This window comes from Sciurus vulgaris (assembly GCF_902686455.1).
Source record: "Sciurus vulgaris genome assembly, chromosome: 3".
NCBI lineage: Eukaryota > Metazoa > Chordata > Mammalia > Rodentia > Sciuridae > Sciurus > Sciurus vulgaris.
In genome coordinates this window covers 131537456-131546625 of record NC_136463.1, presented here as the reverse complement: position 1 = coordinate 131546625, position 9170 = coordinate 131537456, and the positions used below count along the sequence as shown (strand labels likewise).

Here is a 9170-nt window from a genome sequence, read left to right as displayed (position 1 = left end):
ACAGGTGTTGGCGAGGATGTGGGGAAAAAGGTACACTCATACATTGCTGGTGGGGCTGCAAATTAGTGCAGCCACTCTGGAAAGCAGTGTGGAGATTCCTTAGAAAACTTGGAATGGACCCTCCATTTGACGCAGCTATCCCACTCCTTGGCCTATACCCAAAGGACTTAAAATCAGCATACTACAGAGATACAGCCACATCAATGTTCATAGCTGCTCAATTCACAATAGCCAGACTGTGGAACCAACCTAGATGCCCTTCAATTGATGAATGGATAAAGAAACTGTGGTATATATATACAATGAAATATTACTCAGCCATAAAGAATGATAAAATTATGGCATTTGCAGGCAAATGGATGAAATTGGAGAATATCATGCTAAGTGAGATAAGCCAATCTCAAAAAGCCAAAGGACGAATGATATCGCTAATAAATGGAGGATGACACATAATGGGGGGGAGGGAAGGGTTAGTGTTAGGGTTAGAGTTAGGGTTAGGGAGGGGGGCAAGTATGGAGGAAGGAACTACTGTAAAGAGGGGTGGGAGGGGTGGGGGGAAGGGAAAAAATAACAATGAATCAAACAACATTACTCTATGTAAATTTATGATTACACAAATGGTATGCCTTTACGCCATGTACAAACAGAGAAACAACATGTATCCCATTTGTTTACAATAAAAATAAATAAATAAATAAATAAAAAAAGAAAAGTCAATCCAAGAGAGAAGTTAGATGAAAAAAATAATGAAAATTTTATAGTATGTGAATTATATTTCAATAAAGTTCCTTTTAAAAAAGAAATGATGGTAAGCATAAAATATGTTGGCATATTTGGATATTGATTTAAAAATATTTTATAATAAAAGTAGATACTAATTTGTAGACAACAGTTGGGCACAGTGGTATACTCCTGTAATTCAAGCAACTTGGAAGCCTGAGGCAGGAGGATCCCAAGTTTGAAGCCAGCCTTGGCAATATAATGAACTGCAAGTTAATGCGGCATGCCTCAAAATTAAAAATGAAAAGACCTATGAACATAGCTCAGGGGTAAAGCACCCCTGGGTTCAATCTCAGTACCAAAATAAATGAAAAAATTCATTCATTAATTAAATTTGTAGACAACAATAAAAGGGGTGACAGGAATTTATTAATAGGTAAATAAAATGAAATGATATCCTTTTTCTGTTTGGAAGGAAGGTAAAAATACTGAACAACTTTAGACTTGTAAAAATTTACAGATATACAGTTAGAAATTTAAGGATGTCTACGAAGGAAGAGAAATATAATTTATAACTTCCAAATAAGGAGAATGTAAGGGGTGTGGGGTTATAGAAAATCTTAATCACCTGGCAGAAGACCAGAACTAATGATGCAAATGTCAATAAGAGTAAACAGAACATATAAAATAGTAAAAATTAAATACAAATATTATTATTCACAATAAACGTAAATGGGCTAAACTGACCTACTAAACTGACCTACTGAATATGAGACAGTATCAAATTTCACACACACAAGAGTCCAGCTTCATGTCGCTTATATGGAAGAGATAAATTCAGGTAAGATGTCACAGAAAATTTGAAATAAAGGAATAAAGACACTCTACGGAGTTCTGCTTCTGAAAATGGTAGAGAAACTTTTATCAGTCCTAGTCTCCTCCAACAATTATATATTTGTGGCAAAACATGAAAAAAAACCTATGTGAGGGTACATGAGAACTGACAAAAGCAGGCAGAAACTGAGGTGGGTAAGCATTAAATCACAGTGGATGAGATTCAAATTTGTAAAACTTTTGCCTGAGTATAGGGATGCTAGAACTCAAGCAGACAACAGCAGTCTTTTTTTTTTTTTTTTAGTTGTTGATGGACCTTTATTTTATTCATTAATTTATATGAGGTTCTGAGACTCGAACCCAGTGCCTCACACATGCTAGGCAAGCATTATACCATTGAGCCACAACCCCAGTCCCTCCAATAGCAGTCTTAATGGCTTGAGGTATCAATGGGCAGAGTTTGGGGTATCCAAGCAACTTGAAAGCAGGGAGGGATTCCCAGAAAGGAGAGAGTTACAAAAGAGGGAGTCTCAAATCTCACAGACCCTCAAGTTTTGGCTGATTCTAACTGTGCATGTGCAGGGACATCTACAGTGGGTGATGGTATGTAGACAAGAACAGTTGGATGGCCAGAAATTCAGACAGAAATTTTAGTTGCTGCCCACTGCAAAAGAGAAGGAGTCAGAAATATGGGTCCAGACAAGCTAAGAGTCTTCTAGAACAAAAATGAAAACTCTTCAGAAGGTAACAGAATCCAGTCTCTACAGTGATTTAGTTCCAATATCTTATAAATTATAAAACAGTTTTAAATATGTGAATGTTACAGCAATTTTATCCCCAAACTGGAAACCCAAATATCCATCAGCAGAGGAATGCAAACAAACTAAGTGTCACTCTGACAATGGAACACTCACTCAGCCATGAAAAGGAATGAACCACTGAGACAATGGCATTCACAAATCTCATAAATCTTAAGCTGATTGAAAGCAGATAAACACAGAAGAATATAAAATGTGTGGTTCCATTTATATGTTGTTCTAGAAAAGGCAAAAGGACATGAGGGAACTTGCTGCTTCATTGGGAAGGATTTATATCTTCAAGGGATATGGTTGTCAAGAACTATGAAGCGTCTGAGATTTTATCCTACTTGCAAGACAACAAATTAGTCTGCTAATGCCTCATGGATACAGGTAGAACACCCAGAACTCTTGCATCAAAGACAAAGGACTTTATTATTCACAGTACAGTAAGAAGCATGTGTTTCATGTTTGCACTGGTTCCTCTTGTACCCTCAGTTTCAGAGGTGTGATGAAGAGGAGCTCAGATGGATGCTGTGCACACAGCAAGTTTGTGTTAGAACTGCAGAATGCCAAACTTAGAGAAACTAAATCATTTATAAAAGGCAGTAATTTGCTATTCCTTTGCCCTGGAAGGACTAATTATCTTTATAATTTTGGACAGTAAACAAACTTGCTTTCTGTTACAGAGCGGGGGACACTCTTTTTAAGGACTGTTCACAACATAAACATCCTTAAAAAGATAGCCAGTGCCTCTGCTTGGAAGACAAGCAAAAACACAGATACCCATGAAATAGTGGGTTACATGAATGTATGGTATGGTGCACTATACTACAATTTTTGTGTATAAAATGCCTACAAATGCATATACAAATATTAAGTGTAGATAGATTAAGGATGATGGTAAAAGAATTGTTTTGTTTTGATGAATCCTTTAAAATTGACAGGTTTGGGAGGAGCCAGCTTGCCTTATTCAAAGTAGCAGCTGACCCCCCACCACACATTATTTCTTCAAAGTATGTTATAATTAGACTAAGCTACATAAAGCAAGGACACTAACTTCTCTTCCTCTTTTCTCCATTGTGTCTTAAATACACTGTAGTTAGGCGCTTAGTATTTGATGTTGAACAAATCTATACCACCAACATAAAAATGGAACCAACACATTTCCTCTAAAGTCACTGAGTCATCCTCCTTGCTGCCTGTAATTCTTTTTTCTTGGTTCCACCTCCTATCAGATATCCTTTTCTCACCTTCCATCTCATTGTCTCGAAAGATCATACAGTGGAATGAATGCTCTCCTCATTATATGCTCTCCTTTTAGAATATAGACAGTAGTACTTTGTTCCTAAAACAAAAACAGAAGAGTGGTTGAATTAAACAGTGTGTGCACTCAGTCATATTCCCTGAGTGTAAATCCTCGCTCTGTTACTAGTCATTTCTCTGTGCTTCACGGTATAATTTCATAGAATTATTTACATGGTTAAATGGAAAAATGTTTTACAATGCTCAGAACAGTGATAAAGTAATAGTAATAAATGTTATTTATTATTTAAAATCAAGATTTGTATGTGGACCGTGAATTAGGCACTAATAGGATTGTACAAAACAAAATTAAAAGTTGAATTTTAAAAAATGAAACTAATAAGATTTGAGTTTGAAAAGACGGCATCTAAACAAATATTAGTACATCTACAGAGAATACAGACTTATTTTCAGAATCTCTACAGTAGAAGACATATAGGAATCCTTTATGTTGTAGCATAAATGGATAAAAATTCATTTTGTGACTTTAATGTGTCAGGTGCATAGCTGGGTTTGAGGTTATAGACATAAAACAGTCTTTGCTGACAAAAATCTTATTATCTAGTAGGAAAAATGGTGTTAAAAAAACTACACATTTACCAAGGGAAAATATACAATAGTGAAAAACAAATATTCATATGACCTTTTTTTTTTTCCAAACTCATTATTATTAAAAATATTATAAGCTGTTTCCCTACTTGCTTTCACTAAGTAACAGTAAGTATTATTCCCAGGCTATTCCATAGTTTTGGAAGGATTTGTTATTACATAATATTCTGTGTGTGTGTGTGTGTGTGTGTGTGTGTGTGTGTGTGTGTGTGTGACAGAGAGTTTCTGTGATCTTCATTATACTCACTGATATTCAGTGTAGTGGTTGAGTATGAATTTTAAGATGACCTGAATCTGAAGCCCAGCCTCACCATTTGCTGGCTGTGTTACCTTTGGAAAAAAGTTACTTCATTTCTAGCTCAGTTTCTTGTTTGAAAAAATAGTACTTACAGACTAGACCTGTTATTCAGTGTTAAAGCACTTGCCTAACATGTGCAAGGCCCTGATTTGATCCCTAGCACCACAAAGTAAATACATAAATAATAAGTAAAATAAAATTCTACTTACCTCATAGGGTTTTAAGACATATATAAAGCAATGATCAGTGTCTAACAAAGAAACAGTAAGGGCTCAATACATGTAGCTATCTACAAAACAGTGGTTGCCTCACCAACATCCCTCTCTGGCCCTTCCCATTTTATAGCAGCCATGTAGCCGGGGGTGAAGGTTAGATACTAACTCATTTAAACAATCAGGTTAATCCCATCCTTCCAGCTAGTAACATTCAAGTAAAGTATGCATAATTTAAACAATCCATGACATCTGTATGATTAAGTAATCAATACAGGCAAACAGAACTTATTGTGGTTCTATCATATATATTTTATTAATGGTTTTTTTCTTAATGAAACTTTTTTTATCAAAGGACAAAAATTACTTGGCAATGGTGAATTATTCTTTGAACATATTGTACTTTCTAATAGTTTTAGATTTGTTTGCATCCATATCATAGGTGAAAAAAGAATCTATAGATTTGATTTTAATTGCTTTTTAAAGTTTTAGTGTAACATTGATTACATAAAGTAAAATGTATATATTCACCTTTTCTGCTATAGGAAAAAATACGCTGTTATATTCTCATACTAATATAATAATATGCTTATTGAAACTTTGAAAGAATGATAATGATATGGATTCATCTGAGGAAACACAATTCATCAGCTACTACATGAATTTTTTCCTTTGGTTATTGACCTGTTTGGATTATCTAATTTTTGAGTAAATTTTCTAAACTTTTATACTGAACATTTCATAACAATGTTTAAATAGATATTTGAAAATAGCATATATTTAAGAATCTTTATATTTTTAATTACCTTTAGTATTTAATTCTGATTTTTTAAAAAATACAGTTACCAAGAGATGCCTATTTATATTTTTCAAATTGGTATATTAGTTTTATTTTTGTCATGTTACTTTTGTTTCTTGTGTTGGATGTTTTAATTGATTCATTTTTCCTTACAAATAAAACTACCAATGTATCTTTCAGTCATTTTTTCCTTTTTTTTTCTTTCAGCCATTTTAAACACATTATCCTTTACTCTTTTGCTACTTTGTTCTAACACTTTTATTGAAATTTTTTTCTTAACAAACAGTTGTTTAGAAGAGGGTTTTAAAATTATTTTCCCTGTGATTTTTTTTTTTTTTTAATTTTATTACCTTGGAAGTCAAAGAACAAGCCTTGTACAACTTCTGTCCTTTAAAAGGCAATACAGAGCAATTATCAAGCTTCAAGCTTTGCTTTCAGCTCTTTTAAAGTCCATTCAGATGCTGAAGTAATGTCTGGCAAGTGGGCACCAAATGTTGGACTCATTTCGTTCCTCTAGGAAATCCAAGGTTAATAGGCTCCAGGCTGAGAATAGAGGAGAAGGTAAGGCATGTCCTTGAAAGACCCAGGTACTTAACGAAGAGGGTGGGGGAGGGAAGGGGGGGAGAATACATTTAAGGTGGGTTTTTCTTGTTTTTTTTTTTTTTTTAATCCTGCTATAAATACTCTAAATCAGCTGACATGAAGACACTAAGACATATTTCTAAGTATCCCACACTGCCATTGTCATTCAACATTCCCGTTTGATTTGTGAACTATTCCATTCGAGAAAAGGCTTTTAATTTTCTTTCTCTACACATATCAAAATTTTGCTTTTTTATCACTATACTTTTTAATTTTTGAGGGTAATTCTCTTCCCTATTTCATTTGTTCACAGAACATGCTAAGCTCTCCATTACAATCCTTAAACTATTTCAAAGGCTTTTGTATTTGTTTTAATCCTATATTATTCTGCATGTAAGTATTAGGGGTCTGTTGTATTCACTACTGATGATAATTCTATCAGTGAATATAGTTCCCTTTTCTTTCTCCCTTAAATTGTACTCAGAGATACTTTTTGTTAGGTATGCACGACAGACCTTTATTTACAGCAGTCTCTTGGAAGAAGCAAAACATTCTATTTTGTTTTTAGGATTTAAACAATTTACACAGTTTTGGCGTTTTCTTTTCCTTCTGACTTTTGTCACATATACAATTTTATTTTTGTATTTTGAAGGATTTGAAGAGGAGACATTGTTATTAATTTTATTATTAATCACCTTAGATTTCAAAGGATTCTTAATCTTACATTTAACTATCAAAGTAAAAAATAGAATGTTTTAATTTTCTTTACTTGCTGCCTCCAAAGAAGAAACTGCCATTTCTTCTTAGCTTTCACACCCCCTTTCAAATTTTTGGAATAAATAAATCATATGATAAGCTTCTTGTTTTAAAAACTCAATTTAAACAGTTACCTGTAGTATCCTAATAGTTTCACTGGCTTCAATACTCACAAGGCAGTCTTTGACTCCTCGTTCTTCTATTCTTAATTTGGACTCACTTTGGTAGTGTGGTGATTATAGCCAAATACTTTTTTTTTCCAGAAAGGACAAATAAATAGTATACTGTATATAGCAAGATGACTTCTTGATACCTTCACAGTTTGGATGAGTAGAGAAATGCTGAACTACAAAAATTCTGTAGACACTGTTCCATTCCAGATGGCATTTAAAATGTGTAGCAGAGGTTCTTTGGACTGGTTCTTAACTGATTATTGTTTCTTTAGTTGTCTTCAGTGGGGATACCTATTATTCAAAGGATAAACCTCTAATCAGTTTTTTCTTATCCATACCTTTTCTCTTACTGTAGTTATCTGAGGATGTTTTTCAAGTTTATCTTTTATTCTGGTGCTTTTGGTTTACTGTAACTTATGCAAGTTGCAGAAATCCTTCAAGGAAAGCTTTTTAAAAAGCAAAGTACATAACATAAATGAAGGCAGCTCTAATCTGGTTGATGAATAAGTGGAGGACACCCCCTTCCATGATGAGATATGTGGGCTCATGAGAACCGACAGGATTCTCAAAAGCAGTTTAGTATTCACTGTTCTTCATGGATTACATTTTTCTTTAGCGTTATGGTTATTTACTATTTCTGACACAAATTCCAATTTAGTGTCTCCCTCTCTTTTTCTACTCTCTTATTCTTCTCCTGTTTTCTTATCCTAATGCTCTGTTGCATCACCGGTGGTGAAGGCAGATATTTTCTAATATTCCTTGCTATTCATGCACTGAAAGAATAAAGAAAGCCCTTTCTTCTAAGAGCTTCAGGAAACTGCTATTTTCTCACACTGCACAACTATCTGTTCCACTAGTATCATGCTGATTTAGCTTTACTTTTGTTTTTAAAAAACAAAAACCTCGATTGAAATATAAATGTAAGGAACACATAAAGCATAAAGAGTACAATTCAAAAGAATTGCCAAGATATCACTATCCTAGTCTAGACAAGACTACAGGCACATTAAAGCCTTACCCTTTGTAACCTTTCCCCAGACCATTCTGCCCAAAGGTGATGATTTGCTTGGTTCTGAACTCTACAACAGTAATCATACAGCACATATTCTTTCATTGGCTTATTTCTTTTGCTCGTTATTTGTGAGATTCATTCATACTGCTACATGTAGCAAAGATTAGCTCATTTCCTTGCCATAGAGCATCCCATTTATTGTATGCATTGTTGATGAACACTGAAGTTGTTTCCAATTTGAGGCCACTGTGAAAAATGCTAAAAATATTTTTACATGTCTATTGATAAATAAATATATATATGTATATATATATGTGTGTGTGTGTGTGTGTATATATATAAATCTCTGTTAAATATAAGCTTATAAGTGGAACTGCTGAGGGTGTAGGTATGTTCAACTTTAAAATATATTGTCATTTTCCAAAATGGTCGAGCCAATTATACTCTCATCAGCAGTTCCTATTGCTCCCCATCCTCACAAATACTTAGTGCAGTCAATATTTTAATTTTTGCTGTTCATACCACTGTAAAAATATCTTATTGTATTTTTAATGTGCCTTTCCTTGATGACTAATATGAACATTTAATAGTTTTAAAAGATTTTAAATTAATATTACCTGTCAAAGCAAAATGTAAAATATTTTAATGCTTTTTGCCAAAGGGGGGAAGAAAAAGAAAGAAAGAAAGAGAAACTTGAAAGAAACTAACTTCTAGAACTTATGAACTTATGTGAAGTGCTGGTCCAAATATTTTGCCTACAGGCTTACTTATTTCTTAATAGGTTTAGGTTAATCTAAATTTCAGGGGAATGTCAAGACTGAGAATTGTTTTCAGCTCTTTCGCTATCCACTCGGGTACTGATATAATATCCAAAGGTGGTCAGAAATGTTAGATTCAATTCACTCATTCCCTAGGGAATTCTAGGAGGTCCATTAGATCTAGGATAGAAGAGGGAAAGGGGCTTCCTTGCAATAAGAAGATCACAGTTCTCAGGACAGAGAAGCTGGAAAGAACACTTTTCTCCATTGTTATATTCTAAATCAGCTGATGTGCAAGAGTTGAGAGGTCTGTGT

General features: G+C 33.9%; 1 protein-coding gene across 2 annotated transcripts in view; it reads right to left on the bottom strand.

Annotated features, from left to right (window-relative positions):
• Nucleotides 1-1838: 1838 nt before the first annotated feature.
• RBM45 (RNA binding motif protein 45) overlaps nucleotides 1839-9170 on the bottom strand; it is a 29605-nt gene continuing 22273 nt past the window's right edge. For both annotated transcript variants that reach the window (XR_013762608.1, XR_013762609.1), the window contains 3 exons: nucleotides 7226-7376; nucleotides 5925-6117; nucleotides 1839-3699 (listed from right to left, as the gene is read on the bottom strand). The gene's annotated coding sequence lies outside the window, so the exon portion shown is untranslated. The remainder of the gene's footprint in view (nucleotides 3700-5924; nucleotides 6118-7225; nucleotides 7377-9170) is intronic.